We start from the raw sequence: 15,929 nt of genomic DNA on the forward strand, positions 1-15,929 counted from the left end.
GCTGAAGGAGCGGGAAAAGTAAAGTGCCTACAACTCCCAGAGCGCCGCGCGAAGGCGTCCCGCCGCCGCCGAGGGGTTGCCACGCTTTCTGAGCCTCCTGCACGTCGCTTTCCGGGCCTGCTCACGCTGGTAGCTCAGTTGCCCTCTCACCCGGCCCTGAGGCATAGCCCTCCGCGAAGGCGGCCCCACCTGCCCTTCACAGCCTCGGCCCAATAAGGTCACGGGGTGGGGGGGGGGGGAGCGGGAGGCGCTGTCGGGCCTTTCTTAGAGGCGATTGCTACTCCCGCTCCATTCCCCAAAATTCTCTGGACTCCAGAATACTTGGGACGCCAGACATACGGTTCCCGACGCTGAGGTTCCTGCTTGCAGACTGTTGGAGGAGAGAGCCTGAAAGCAACAAAGAACTACAGCATGTGATCATTGCTATAAAGGGAGTAGGGTTCTGCGATAGAGAGAAAGATAGGTCCACTAGGCCCCCTTCAGACCCTGCCAAACACCCCACTCCTGTCCTGGCAGCGCTGATGTGCACAGTCTCATATGTTAGTGTCTTTGAGGTTATATTTGAGCACCCTCCAACCTGATGGGAGCCTTGCCGCTTCCCAGCCTCGATGCACCTTGAAGAGTCAATGGATGCGGCAACACTGTCATGCCTAGACACTTCTCCCACAGACCTATGGGTTATTTGTGGGGGTCATTTTCAGTTTTTGAACTTCTAGTCCTGCACATGCTTTCCACAAACGATGTTGCTAGACGTAGTAGTTGGATGCATGAATACTTAAGCAACGCATGCCAAAAATCTCCAGATTCAGAGATGGAAAGAAGCACAGGGCGGAAACGAGCCTGATGATTGAAATGGGAACTCTCAAACCAGAGGAGAGCTGGTAGGTGTAGAAGTAACTCCTTGAGTCCTCAGATTTTCTGCCAGCTCATTCTCCAGAAGTTTCAAATACTTCAACATTCCTATAGGCACTTATTACCTACAGGAGGCAGTTTAAACTCCTTAACACAATCTAGAAGCCCCTCCATAGCTGGGAGGTTGCCTACCTTCCCAGTTTCACCTGCCTCCCTTTCTTGCTCGGAACTTGCCAGGCTAGCAAATTCCAAGGACTGTGGGTCTCTAGACGGTCTGTGCTTTGTCTAAAATGCCTTTCTCTCCAGACCACCTTTGATGGTTCAAAACCTTGGATCGCTCTGATCCCTTAAAATTATCTACTTTTCCCATTGGGTCATACCACCCTGCTTACAATTGCCAATGTACACACATGTTAGAGACCTCTGAGCAATGATCTTGTTTCCCAGTTGCTACCTATAGATAGGTCTGTTTTCTCTGGACCAGTGTGGTGACTAAGGATTTCTAGATATTCTAGAATAGCCCCACACTTCTGGATCTGGGGCTGCTTATACAACAACTGTTAGTTATGACATGCAAGCTCTGACTTAAATGTTTAAAGTGATTGCACCTTATCGTCAAAACAACCCTAAGAAAGTGATAATTTTTTTTTTTTTTTCAGCAGCACATGGTGAGGAAAGAGAAAAAAGAGATACCTGCATAGACACAGGCAGGTGGTCTTAAAAACAAGGTCTGCATTTTGCCAGAGCAAAGGGCATCCTCATACAGTGTACTTTGGGGGGATTCATTCCTTTGTGGAATTTTATTGCTTTGAGGTCAGGTTGGATTGGTTTTCTGTAATGACAGATAATCCTTTCTGACCTCACCTCTGATTCCTGGAAACTTCCATAGCCAGTTTAATGACTAATTAATTGCCCCTACTCCCATCTCTAGTTTTTGCTCTTGTGAAAACGTCCATCCTAAATTTTCTACTCTTAAGCTTCCATCAACTCCACTCCCCCACCCCTGGCCATATTCAGCCCAAAATCATTTGTGGGAGCTGAAGGGAGGCAGTTCATGTTTTGTAACTGCTTCAGGCTAGAGCAGGGTATAGAATTTTCTTTACCAAGAGGCCTAGGATATGGTCTCCCTAATGCTAGCCTCTCAACTTGCTAATGCTGCTGGTTCTGGAGGTAGGTATAGATAGTGTTTCCTGGAGACTCCAAGGGGTGGGAAGTTTGGTCCCACTATTGCTCAGAGAAGAAATTGGAGTTTAATGACCTCAGTTACAGCTTTAATTTCTCCTGGAACTGGAACAAATGAAATCGCACCTCAGGGTTCTAGGCTGATGGCAGAGGTTGTAGCAGTGGAGGAAACCAAGGAATGAGGGTCACAGAGAAACCAAAAAAGTGGACAGTTCACCACACAGAGAAAAGAGACAAAAGAGCAAGGTTTCCTGCTAAAATGCTTAAGATGAGTTCCTATAGTATCACACCCTTTGTCTTCCAACTGGTGGGACTAGAAGTAACCTGGGATGCAAACCAGCTTTTCCTGTCACAGGAGCCTTCTAGACTGGCAGCCACTCTAACGGCTTTCAGCTGTCTGTCCCATACCCATGATTTTAAGAGCCTAAATAAACCTGGTTTGAACACAAAAGAATCGGATTGGGAGCTAGTGTCTTTTCCAAGGGTAAGGGAAAAGGGAGTGGGGCTTCTATAGAGAGATAAGTGAGCCTAGAGAGAAAGCTAGGTGTGTGCACTTCTGGGCCACGGGCATCTGAGAGATCACTCCTGTGCTTCACAACTCACAGTAGGGTAGCCACAGCCAGGGTCCGTCGATTTGTGGGAGGCGAATCTCAATGGAGCCTGAACACCAGAGCTTCAAGTAAAGAGAGACAATATGGTGGCTATGACCAAAGAGTAGGAAGGGAAATTGAGGAAGGAGAAGCCAGAGGAGCTGGGTGTTCGCTCTTTTGGGCTGAGGACAACTGAAAGGTTGTCCCCCCACCCATTCTTTAGGACCCGCTGAAGAGTAATCTTGCCCATAGTCTGTCAATTCGTGGAGAGCAGCCACGTCACAGACTCCAAGCCCTCCCTAGAAAATGGATGGTAGCATTGATGGCTGCACTTCCCTGGATAATGGAAGAAGAGAGAGAGAGATCTTACCGGTGCCATAAACTTCCCTTTGTGGTCAACAGATGTTAGGATTAGGTGAATGGGGTTCTTGATTCCTCTGAGAATGAATTCAGCAGACTCTACTGCTTTCAATCTGCAGACTTGAGCTAGCCCCACAGAATGTTACCTCTTGACCACTGTGCACAGACATCTCCTAGAAGATTCCTTGGTAGTTGACTTACTCAGCATGTGGTCACTGAGCACCTACTGACAGCACAACCTGATGGTGGAGATTAGAATTCCTTGGATGTCTGCGTGTCCCCATGCAGTGAGAGTGGCGACCACTCTAAGAGCTTTTAGCTGACTGTCCCATACCCATGATTTTAAGAGGCAAAATAAACAAAGTCTTCTGTTGAGACTTCTGAACTGGCAGAGAAGCAGCCAGTGGGAAAAGCAGGTGTTAGCGTGTACTCAAAAATAACCTACCACTTCTTTTACCACACTTTCTGATCATTCTTTCAGACAGTCTCAAAAGCCAGAGACACAGCAGTTAGCAAGACAAACATTGTGCCTGGTCCTGTGGGCTTTATAGTCCAGTGGGATAAAAAACTCAGTAAATATTTTCAGAGAGTGGTAAACACTAAGAAGAAGGTAAACAGGATGATGTAATGAGTGACTTGGTTATTACAGGTGGTCAGAGAAGCTCTTTCAAGAGGTCATCTTTGAAAGAGAAGGACATTTGAAGAGAAAGAGTGAGCATGTGAAGAACTAGAGAAAGAAAGCCCTGCACAGAGATAACGCATGTGAAGACTCTGGGGTTTAAATGAGCCGGTGTGTTCCAGTGCCAGGACCAGGGTGGGTGGGGCATGGTGCTGAATAGAGGGGCTGGGTTTGCCTTAGTTAAGTCACTTCCTCTACTTGAGTTTCAGTTTTCTCAACTGTTAAAATGGAAATCATTTTACCTATATTAGTCAGTGTCTAATTAGGAAAAGCAGACCATCTGAGGTATTTTAAAGAGAAGGAATTTAATACAGGGCCTTCTTTTGCAGAGATGTTGGAAGGGCAGGGGAAGCAGACAGGCAATAGGACACCCACAGACTAGTATTAGGAGGGGGGAGCTCTGGTCCCTGAGGCTGGAGGAACAACAGGCAAAATAGTATTTCCCAGAAAAACTCAGATTCCTACTACTTAAGCAGGAGCCTGGAGCCACATTGATTGGGGATACTACTGTACATAGCTGCTACCGCCACTCTAGCCTGAAGTGCCACCAGAAGCCAGGGACTTGAATGGTTCTTGCCTCTCTCCATCTCTTGAACCCTTGCCAGGGCTCCCCAGGGGCAGAATCAGGGAGTCTAGGAAATGCAGTTGACTGACTTCTAATCTTGACCACAGAGAAGAGTCTAGAAAGGCAAGTGTGGGATAAAGGAGGCACATACCGGGCATGCATGGGCTTCCTTGAAGGGCTGACCTAGCTGAGTATGTGCTCAATAAACCAAGCCCATTCTCATGCCTCATAACACATAGCAGGCATTCAAGACAGGCAAATCTTCCCCAAACTTATCTTTGGGACACTATTTCTGATGAAACTTTGAAATTATTATTAAAAGCTTCAAAGATGAGCATTTTAAAAGTTGAATTTTAAATCAGAATATGTAGTATAGTTGCATCAACTTACAAAACTATGCAGTAAAAATAAGTTTATCTTACCCTGTCTTTTCATTACTTAGTTCTCAGCACCCTCCAGAGGTGGCACTGGAACGTTCCTTATGTATGCTAACAGAGAACCCATACACGGGTATTAAAACAGCTGTTTTCTTTTACCCAAAGGGTGCAAACCGCACACACTGCTCTGTGTGTTTTTCACTTAGTTGTACTTTGGCGATCTCTGTCAACACACATCTGATTTGTTTTACCACTACATGGCATTCCGTGTTTGGATCTGCCATAAATAACTGCTCTCCCAATAAGCTTACACTATTTCAAAGCACGCTGCAATAAATAGGCTTGCACAACTTCCTAGAGCCCGTGTGCACATAAACTGTGGCCCCATTACCTGGAGAGAACTTGCTGGGTCAAAGGGTGTGAGCTCTTGTCTTTTTGAAAACTACTGAACCACCCTCCACTCCCACCAGCCATAGGTGCCAGTGCCCACAGCCTCGCCAGTGTGATTTCCAAGTGTTCCAGCTGCAGCCCCAGCGTCAAGGAGCAGAGACAGGAGAGACAGGCTTTCCTTGCTGTGCCCATCTGAACCACAGATCTCAGAAGCAGATAAAATGGCTGTTATATTATGCCACTGTATTTTCATGTGGCTTGTTACACAGCCATAGGTAGCTGAAATCAGCCCATCCTAAACCCTATCAGCAGATGTTGTCCACTTGCTGAGACAAAAGCTGGCTCAGTGATGCAAAAGCCTGGTCATTAGCCAAACTATAAGTAGCTGTGTCTCAGCAGGATGTCCCTGGGGAGCCTCAAATCATTCTCCAGGTGATCACTGTCCCACCTCAGACATGGGAAAGGCCAGGGGTTGCCTCCAGGCACCCAAAGCACAGACCTGTTACCTGAAAGACAGAAAGGTGTCTGCAGTTGTACAGCATGTGTCCGGGTAAGGCAGGTGGCCCCTAATTTATCTTTGTGTTCCCCCTCAGAGGGGCGACAGCAGTCAGTAAGTTCAGCGAGCCAGTTGGAAGTCACAGAGATTTGTGCAGATGTGTTGCTTGTCACCAGACCTTGCTGAGCACCTACTCCGTGCCAAGTTCAGAAAGAACCCTGGGAAATAAAAGGCCAAGGCCCCTGCCTGGCCAAGGCCCCACTTGGCCAGTCCCTAATTCAGGGCTGGGAGCAGACACAGCAGGGTGCGGAGGGGTGACTAGTGTTCCCAGGGTACAGGAATCTCAGTTTAATATCATGAGGGTTCTGGGCAAGTGGGGCCAAGCTTGGGCCTGGCGAACAAGGCAACAGTGGTTGGCTAGTAATAGTACCTCCTTTTCATGGCTCACTTCACAGCACTTGCTGTCCTCCCCCTCAAGGTAGATGAGACATCTATTTGTATTTTGATTTCACAAATGGAGAAATTCAAACAAAGTCCCCCACCTGGGCTCATAGTGGGGCTGGCTGGAAGCCACAGCTCCTGGGTATCCACCCCTCCACAGACAAAGTCCCCTTTTATTTATTTATTTTTTAAACATGAAAAACGTTATTGAACCTCTGAAAAACAATTCCTTAAATATGGAATTTTCAGAAAATTATAATTGTACAATGCAGTACATCTATCACGTTAAAGCTCACATTAAACACAAATAGAAAACCATAACGAGCCACTATTCTTCAATAATGTGAGCAAAGAGAAATGCCTAAGGAACAGCATCGATGACTTGCAAAGGGGCTCTTTGCTTTAAGCACCATTAAAAAAAAGAGAGCACAACTGGGTGAGTGTTTCAATTCAGTTACACAGCAATCAGAGCATTTTATCAGATAGCCTTAATACATATTATAAAAGTGCATAGCGGCCTCCCTGGTGGCGCAAGGGGTTAAGCACTGCACTTTAAAGCAATCCGCAGCCTCTGCAGCTCTAGTTCCATCCCCGGTGGGCCAGGGAGCAACCCACATGGTGCAGTAGACCTCTCCTGTCTTGCCCGCTGCTCCCCTCAGCAGTGCATTTCAGTCAGTCTGCCTGTTCTGCTCCCCACTCTGTCTCTGGTGAATCCTCTCACCCCCACATCTCTGGCCTGTACCCAGCTCTTGTATGCATAAATAAATAAATCTTAAAAAAAATACAAGTGCATAGTGTCAAACATATAAGCTCATCAGCATACAAAAGCAGCTTCAACCCACTATAGTATGTCTCTCCCTTCCTCATCATTAAATACAGCTTTGAAAACAACAAAAAAGAAAAAAGGATCTGTGACCTCTTTTATGTTCTCTGTTGAAATCTAACAGAAAACATCAATTCTGTTAAACACATTTCCAAAGCACATAATTAGTATACGGGAAGGACTAAAAGCAAAACTGTGTTTACAGAGATCCCAGCACGAGTGAGTGCTGTGTCACACCCCTTTCCCCTGTCATTCAGGAGGGGCCACTTATAATCGCTGGGACTAAACAGAGAGGTTCAGAATTCCTTGCCTGGTATTTGAGGAACTCAGGAAGATAGTTCCATAATAAAGCAAGGCTCTGCTCAACCAGCAGTGTACAGGTCATGGGGCTCCAGCTTATCCAAACAACCTGAGCAGCTGTGGCTCTTCACATACCTGGGACATGGGCTCACCCGGGTGAGCTGCAAGATTTTCTGTGTTTCTGGAGATCTCTCGCTCTTGTAATTTACATAATCCTCTAGAATAGAATCCACCTTCTCAGCAGGAAGAGAAAAGAGCTGCTTTGGCTGAGTAATTAAGTCCCAGTCATTTGCAAGCTATGGTTTTAGTTCTTCAGGAGTTTTTCACTTTAACTTCAACTTTGCTCATGAATGTTTCCTTATTTTTCAACAGTAGGAGCTGCTCAGGGTCCTTTGCTGCTGAGGAGGCCGAGTTGCCCCTGGTACTGCCATCATCTCCATTTGCAAGAGTTGTCCGTTTGTTCTTTTTTTATTTTCAGTTCAACATTTTTCTGTTGCAGAGCAGACACCTTCTTTCCTGGGGTGGCCCCTCTCATCTTCCCTTCTGCATATTGCTCCTGATTAGCTTTTGAAGTTCTCGCTGTTTCTGATCTCCCTGTTTCTGTCACGTCATCAAAATGGGGAACATCTGAGAAAGGGCCATAGCCAGGAGGTGTCTGGGAAGTCATATCGATTTAATGTGTAACAGTATCCAGAATGAGACCCCCTCCTGGGTCTGCTTCCTCAGCCAAGCAGGTGAATTCACCGCCCGCTCCTTCCCTGGGGACAGATGGTTCTGGGGGAGCACCTCGGATGGGGGGAATGAGGGTGCATCTGGATGGCTGCAGTCCTGTCTAGCTCCCCCTCCAAGGTCCCTCTCTAACAACATTTTAGGGGCCCCTCACCAGGCAACAGTGGACGCCCTGCTAGTTTTTCCTTCCAGCCCTCTCCCAGGTAGGGGGTGTGCTGGGATCCAGTGAAGGGGCTGTCAGAAACTGATGTCTAGTCAAAGGGTGGTGTGTAAATTCCATCATTTGAGATAAGTGCCAAACAGACCATGCAGCCAAGTAATTAGGAGTATGGTGGGGAAGGGACTACTTTAGGGCAGGTTTCTCTGAGGAGGTATCTTAGTCAGCTTGGGCTGCCACAGACTGGGGGTGGAGGGTGGCATAAACACAGACATTTATTTCTCTTAGTTCTGGAGGCCTTCAGTCCAAGATCAGAGTGTCAGCTGACTTGGCTCCTGGTGAGAGTACTAATACTGAATCATAGAAGGCATCTTCCTGCCTTTCCTCCAGGGACACTTGAGTGGGGGAGGGGATGCAGGGAGAGGGGGAGGAGGATGGAAGGAGAAAGGGAGAGAGAGAGAAGAAATGAAGATGTCTTTCTTTTCTACGTAGCCCTGACCTTATGGCCTCTTTTGCCCCGTTACTTCCTAAATGCCCAATCTCCAAATAGTGTCACATTGGGAGTTAGGGTTTCTGAACTGGGTGGGGGCACCATTTGTCCACAGCAGGAGATGACAGTTCAGTTGATATCTGAATGACCAGAGCTAGTATGGGAGGATGAGGGTGGGATGTTGCTTGCGGAGGTGACAGTCAGTGCAAAGTCTGAGTGGGGACAGGCTGGAGAAACAGGAAGTCCCAGGAGAAGGCTGGATATATTTGGGGTGAGCTATGTGGTGCTGTGTGTGTGTGGTGGTGGCAGTAGTGACAAAACTGTGGGCACAGTGAGCAACTCTCACAGGAGGGCAAGCCCTGGGGGCTGCTGCTGTCGACCAGACAAATTGCTAGGGGGAGGGTGGCCAGAGAAATGGAGAGATTTAGAATACTTACAGGACATGAAAACATATTTGCTCTGTATTCATTTGCTGGGGCTGCCATAACAAAACACCACAGACTCAGGGGCAGAGAGAACAGAAATGTGTTCTCTCATAGTTCTGGAAGTCCAAGACCAGGTGTCAGCAGGTCTGGTTTCTCCTGAGATTTCTCTCCTTGGCTTGCAGGTGCCCCCCTTCTTGCTGTGTCCCCACATAGTTGTACCCCTGTGTATGTGTATCCCTGATATCTCCATCCCATTCTTATGAGGACACATGTCAGAGTGGATTAGGACCTTCTGAAAGGTTCCATGTCCAAACACAGTCATATTTTGAGGTAGTGGAGCCCAGCACTTCAACAAAAGAATTTTGTGGGGACACTTTCCCAGTTTGGAAGGAGACGATGAAATGAAGTGAAACTACATCACCCATGCCTTGCGGTGATAATCATCACCAGCCTAAAAGAAGTTGAAGATCAGAGAGAAGATTGACTTAGGACCAGGACACTGATTCAGGGTTCCCTGAGTTGAGGTGTAGCAGGCTGGTGGACAATCAGAGGTGAAGGAGTCAAAGGGAAGAGGGTGTACTGGCAACTGAGGGAGCAGGAAAGAGAGGAATGGGCCCTGCTAGGGCTGGTTCCATTTCTCGATTGGGCAGGAGGACATGGGAGTGAGGCCTGACACTATATTAAATTCTGCCCTGCTGGATGCTTGGAGGACAAGGCAACCCCATCAATAGGTATACCTATCGAAGAGTATGGAATTAAAAGTGCCTCATGATGGGGGTCTTTGCAGAAGGCATAAATGTGGCCATAGTGTTCAATCAAACACTCCTATACCAGCATTCGTAGTGGCATCATTCATGCCCACCAAAAGATGGAGCAGCCCAGATGTCCATCCGTGCGTGCCTGCAATGATCCATCCGCACAACAGAATATCATTTGTCCTTAAAAAGGAAGTAGGTTCTGACACAAACCGCAGTGGGCGTGAAGCCTGAGAACATTATGCTGAGTAAAGTAGTTGGTCACACAAGGACAAATAATATATGATTCCATTTATATGTCCACAGTTGGCAAATCCATAGACAGAAAATAAATTAGTAGTTGCCAATGGTCTTGAGGAGAGAGGGGGACAGTGACAGCTAATAGGCACTGGGGTTCTTTTGGAGATGAGGAAAATGTTTGGAACTAGGAAGAGGTAATGGTCAAATGATTGCCACTGAGGTGAATTCTTTAAAATGGTTATTTTTCTGTTATGTGAATTTTGCCTCAATTAAAAAAAAGTGACCATGAGAGTGAAATCCTAGAAACGTCTGCCTTGGCCAAGGAAACCACCAGGTCTCACCTGCTTGCTGTCAGGTAGAGCTCCAGGCCTCTCACTCGTCCCTCTCTCCAGCCCTGTCCACGGAAATGGCAGGTCACAGAGAATCACAAGCCAGTCTCACTCATGTCTGTAAACAGCTTGCCAGCTGTCCACTGCGGTGACCCAGAAGTGAAGGCTGACCACCTCAGAGTCCCCAGGCTAGCTGAGCGCTGGTGATGAAGACATCATGTGACCCACATATGTACTTGCATTTTCCAGTAGCCACAATTTTAAAAGTGAAAAGAGATAGGTTTTGAAAATGGACCAATCGAGTCTGCAAGGCAGGTCTCCTGATGGGGAATATAAACTAAAACTTCAGAGAGGCTTGACTCAGTGTGGAGATAAATTCTGCACCTCTGCAGCTGCTATCTGGGGATGACTGACTTCCTCACCCACTTCAAAGCTCTCTGGCCAAATGCCCTGGAAGTTTGCCTTAGATGCTGGGGAGGACAAGGAGCAAGGTCATCCTGATGTTGTAGTTTGGATACACGGTAGCCTGAATTGGGGGCCAGGAGTGGGCAGGTGGAGGCCACCCAGGGCCTGACCATCCAGTGTTGATGGGAGGGGTCTAAAGAGAAATGTCTAGAGTGAGGGTCTTCTGAGGAGTCTGGGACTGGGGAATGCAGTCAAGAGGGGCAGATGGAGCCAGGTGAGGGAAACCCTAGCCCAGGAAAAGCTTGGGAGGACTGATTGTAACACTCCTGTTTAGAGATGAGGCCATACTAATTAATTAACCATATTTCCCTCCCCACATCTTGCAAATGCTCTTCCTCATTGGTTCTGGAGTGTTCTAAGTACAATCCAAAATTGATTTTCCACCCAATTCTGGGGCTAGATGAGAAGGCGATTTGCTTGTGTGCGTGCATGCATACATGCATGTGTGTATGTGTGTAGATGTGCATATTCAGGAAAACTAGAACCAAGGATGTAGAGATCAAAATGAGTTTAGGAGGAATCTGATCTGGTACCTAAAAACTTTTTTCTAATTAAGAAAAAACAGTGTAGTTTTCTCCATCATTTAATCATTCAATAGCTTTCCCTCCAGTGAACACTTACGAGCACCTGCTCTCTGCCGGCCTTGTTTGTGCAATAACCTGTAAGAGTAAAGTTTGTATAGGACTGTAGGCATTGCAGAGGGAGCATGCCCATGAGTGAGCTGCTGGCCCCCTGGTCCACAGGGCACCATCCTCCATTGGCCCCTCTGGGAAATGCATAGTGTCCTATTTCCCAGTCTTGGGCTATTTGTTCTGTCGCTGGTCTCTTCGATGTTTGAAGAATTCTAGCAGGGGAAGACTTGGGAACCTGTTTCAGCACCCTTAATTCATGGAAACAACTGTGTCCTCAGCAGAACGCTTGCCCAACAGGGTTTCTTCTGGGTGACCTGTCCACAAAAAACACATGCCTTGGGAAGAGTTAGCCACATGATCATCTGGCTCAGGCATCCCTGGTTATGGGGCTGCACCTCTTGGTTTTAGGGTGAGCCCTGGACAGGGAGTACATGATCCAGTCTCTGGCCCCCAGGAAACAAGAAGCTTACAGTGGCCTTGGGATGGCTGCCCCTAAACCTGCCATTTGTGCCAGATCCTTAGTCCACTATCAATATTGCTCTTTAAATAGGTCCACTCTCTGAACATGAAATATATTTATTTAAAAAGGAAACTCTGTATGACTATATCTGGTCACATGTAGAGAGCTGCAAAAAGTAAATACAATGAAAACAAAAAGGTTATTGAATTCTTCTTAAATATCATTGATCCTCTAATTCTCAGTGCCAGGCCCTGTGTGTGTGAGAGGAGTTACAAGACATGCTGGTTCACTCACACAAAGGCCAGAAGATTCTCAGAAAGAGGGCAACCCCCACTGGGTGAGGAGCTGCCATTGAACCTTAAACTCTTCACCACCAGGAACATCGTATTGGCCAGCCTACCTTTGAGGAGGTACTCCCTTACACTTTAAGTAAGGAGTAGTCCATAAATCCCAGTGTGTGTGTGTGTGTGTGTGTGTGTGTGTGTGTGTGTGTAGGGGGTGTTTTTCTTCTCTCTGTCCCAGCTTCAAAACACAGGCTCCTTGTTTGTATGCCTAGAACTTGCTGATGTGTTTGGCTGCAGCTCACAACTTCCTGGAATCCTTACAGAGAAGGTCCAGGAAGGCCCCAGACATCTGGGAAATATCCAGGCTTCTGAGACAAGAGGTCTGGGTTTAAGTCCTGGCAACAGGCAGACTTCATGATACATAAGATAAATGAAATGTTACTGCAAGTTGGGTTTTTCTAGCAGGTGAACATGTATCTAGCTAAAACAGACCTAAATGACAAGGAAGAATGAACTATGGTAATTTCTGGAGAAGGAAGATTTCAGATAGAGGAAACAGCATGTTCAAAGGCCCTGAGGCAGGAAGCTTAAAGTTTGAAAGACTTGAAGAAGAAAAACAAAGGCCATGCATTTGAAGTCTGATGAACTAGAGGGACACAGGTTGATCAGGGGCTGCATCAGGTCCCTTGGATTTTTATCCTTAGCACAAGGGAAAGATATTGGGGTGTTTGGAGTAGGAGAGAGACAAGATCTGAATGTAATTTTAGAAAAATCTTTCTGTGTGTAGAGAGTAGCTCACAGGGCAAGAAAACCGTTGGGAGGCCAGGTCAGGTGATGATTGAGGGGACCATGGCCCAGGCTGGCAGTGGTAGAGATGGAGCCTGAGGGGCCATGTGTACAGTACACACATATATCTCAACACATAGGCTCTTCTACCACCTAAAGGACCCGAGTACAAATCTTGACCCTGCCACTTGTCAGCTGTGGGACTCTGGGACAAGTTACTTAAACGACTTAAACCTACTCATTTCACTTTCCTTACTGTCCAGGACACCATTTTCTCTCACCTAGGATCTGGGATGACCTCCTAACCTTCCTTTCTGCCCCAGCCTTCACCCTTTAACCCTTTCTGCACACTCCAACCATAATCATTTGTTTAAAACTACAAAAATGTGCATACTGTTTTCCTGCTTAAAAGCCTGTCAATGGCTTCCCATAACTCTCAACAACATATGAATGCCTCAGGAAGGGGTGACCACCTCTCAAAGCTTCCATCCACTTTTGCTGCCAGTAATTAACTACAATGGAAGCTAGGAAGTGCAGCTGTGTGTTTAGGAAGGACGGGAAATGGATTTTTAGTGAATTACCTAATCTCTGTAATAGTCTGTCCTCTGATAATCACACAGAGGTGGTGGTTCCCCTTTCTTCACTCAAGCCCCCAAGTCCAACCCTATTTCCTTGTGAGATCTTTTGGAGATGCACCATGTTCTCTACCAGCAACAGCCTATGAGCTGGAAGTAAAAATCTGTACTGCTTCCTTGTGAGCCTGAATGAAACAGAGGAATGGTGACAGGATAAATTGGGGGGTGGGGGGGCAAGCGGTGGCTCTTAGCAGGCAGGAGAGAACAGGGAGGGCACAGGGCCAAAAATGAGGGGAAGGGTCTAGAGGTCCCTGCCCTGGCATGGCTTCTTCACCCAGTTTCCTCTGTGGCCACATCTGAGGGCCCCTTTCCTGTCCACAGGCCTGGTTTGGGGAGCCTACCTCCTCAATGGTAGGCTGGCCAAAGGCTCATGGCTTCTTCAGCATGTGATTGCCTCCAAAATTTAGGGTGTTATCCTTCGGTAAGGCCCATGTGACCGCTCCCGAGGTTCATTTTCACATAGCTTTTATTTCTTTAGCTTTATTTCTTTGCTTCCTCATTCCCACCTCTCTGTTGCTGTATGCTGACAATTGCAAGACTTAGGCTCACTGTGTAATGGTGGAGTTTATTAACAAACTGGAGATTGGGGAAAAGTGAAGCATTTCTAAGGCCACAAGTGGCCTGTTGTCTCACCCCAGATGGTTTCCACAGTGTTCAGTAGTTTAAAACAAAGACTACTCATGCAAGATGGCACTGTTCTGAGGGCCTGGACTTGGTGGCCCAAGGTAAGCATTGGGCTAGGATCCGACTCACAGTGGCAACTAGAGGTGCTCACAGTTGGGCCACTGAGGTGACACTGCACACCTGCACTAACTGTCTGAAGGCCTGCTGAACAACACCAGATGCCAGACTGAACAGTGGTAGACTCAACAGCACAAGGAGGTGGTGCTGGATGATCAGTAGTACAGCACTCTCAAAGGTGGTTGGACACAGAGTGCTGGTCACTGGTTAGCAGTACTGATCTGTATTGGTCAATAGTGCTGCTTAGCTCTGGTCACCAGGAGCAGTGTCAGAGACATCAGTGTTACAGCTCTTTGTGAGCTTGACATAAGCCAATAGCAAACAGCTCTTCTTATGAGTCACTGGGCTTAAGCCAACAGTACTCTTTGCAGACAGTGTTGGAGGCAGGGTCGGAGGAAAGTGTAGTGGTTGGCTCTCTACAAAGGTTTTTGAGGTCTAGAATCTATACAAGTCTGGAAGTCTGCAAAGGTCTCACAGTCAGTGAAGTTCTGTGAAATCTGTGAAGGTCTGCATAGTCTGCGAGGTAGTCTGCTGAATGCTTCTTCAGAGGCCATCTGCTGAAATGCTTGAGAGGCTGTCTGCTCAATCCTGCTCTTTGGAGGTCATCTGCTGAATCTTCTTTGGAGGTGTGCTGCTGAATCAGTAAAGCTGACTCCTGCTCTGCCTTATATCCTCTTCAGGGCCTGCCTTACAAGACTTATTGGACTGCTTTTCAATCTTCTTGTTCGGTGCCAGTCAAGCACCAAACAACTTGCTCCAATTTTGATTGGCATAATGAACTCAAAGTCTTGAATGGCAGCTCGAGAGCTTGAAAGTGATTATTCCATTGAGTTAGAACCTGATTGGTTCATTCATGATCCTGGCTCCAGATTCGGAAGGGAAAACTCTGGTGCCTCCTTAGACCCGACCTGCACTGAGGTCAGGGCAAACTTGTAGGCTGGTGGGCTCTAAGGAGCCACATTTGGACCTGGCCTTAGGGGACTGGAGGCACACTGCACCAGAGCTGGGTGTAACAGTGCAGGGGACCTTGCAGCAGCACTGGGACACAGGTCCTAGAAGCTGCAGGGCAGCCTAGCACATTGGCCTGGTGCTCTGAGGACCTCTGTCCCTGTGGCTTTGGAGAGCTGTAGCTCAGGAGTTGCCCCGGGGTTCCCACTGCTTCTCCCAGTAGCCTTGAACCAGGAGCTGTGGTGCTTGGGGGTTGCTTCCACTTCTGAAGCCCCAGGGCTAGTCTGCACTGGAGCAGGGTGACAGTTGCCAGAGCCCCAGTAGGAGAAGCCTGGCAACTTCCTGCAGGAAGCGAACTTGGGTGATGGACTGAGGCAGTGTGTCTCAGTGCCAACAGCCACCATGCCCCGCCACCTACAGAGCAGCATGGCATCTGCTGCAGTGCAGCCCAGGTTTATGCTGCCAGAGTCCTTGGGGCTCTGGCCTGCGGTCAGTTGCTGTGTGCAGCTGCCGAGGCAGTACCTCAGAGAGGCTGCCGTGCTCCGGGACTTGTACCAGGGCCATGGTAAAGCTGGTCATGGCCTGTGGCTCGCACCATGGGGTTCCTGTTACAAATTTACTGACATTAATTTTCAAAGCATTTCAGACAATTCGCTTTGATTCCAGGCAACAAGCTTTTGATCTTCACCACCAGGCTGAGACCTTTGTCTGTAAAACTGAGAAAGAGTTATGGGCCTTTGTCACCTAGAAGCTGTTCCAGTTTTATTTCTTGATACTTGGGGGCCAGAGCACTTGGTC

The 15,929-nt window shown here is 47.5% G+C and overlaps 1 pseudogene; it reads right to left on the reverse strand.

Annotated features, from left to right (window-relative positions):
- Positions 1-7,008: 7,008 nt before the first annotated feature.
- On the reverse strand, positions 7,009-7,637 carry LOC119231527 (mortality factor 4-like protein 1; annotated as a pseudogene).
- Positions 7,638-15,929: the final 8,292 nt, after the last annotated feature.

This window comes from Talpa occidentalis, unplaced genomic scaffold (assembly GCF_014898055.3).
Source record: "Talpa occidentalis isolate TD23 unplaced genomic scaffold, MPIMG_talOcc4v2.1 talOcc4.7, whole genome shotgun sequence".
In the NCBI taxonomy this organism is placed as follows: domain Eukaryota; kingdom Metazoa; phylum Chordata; class Mammalia; order Eulipotyphla; family Talpidae; genus Talpa; species Talpa occidentalis.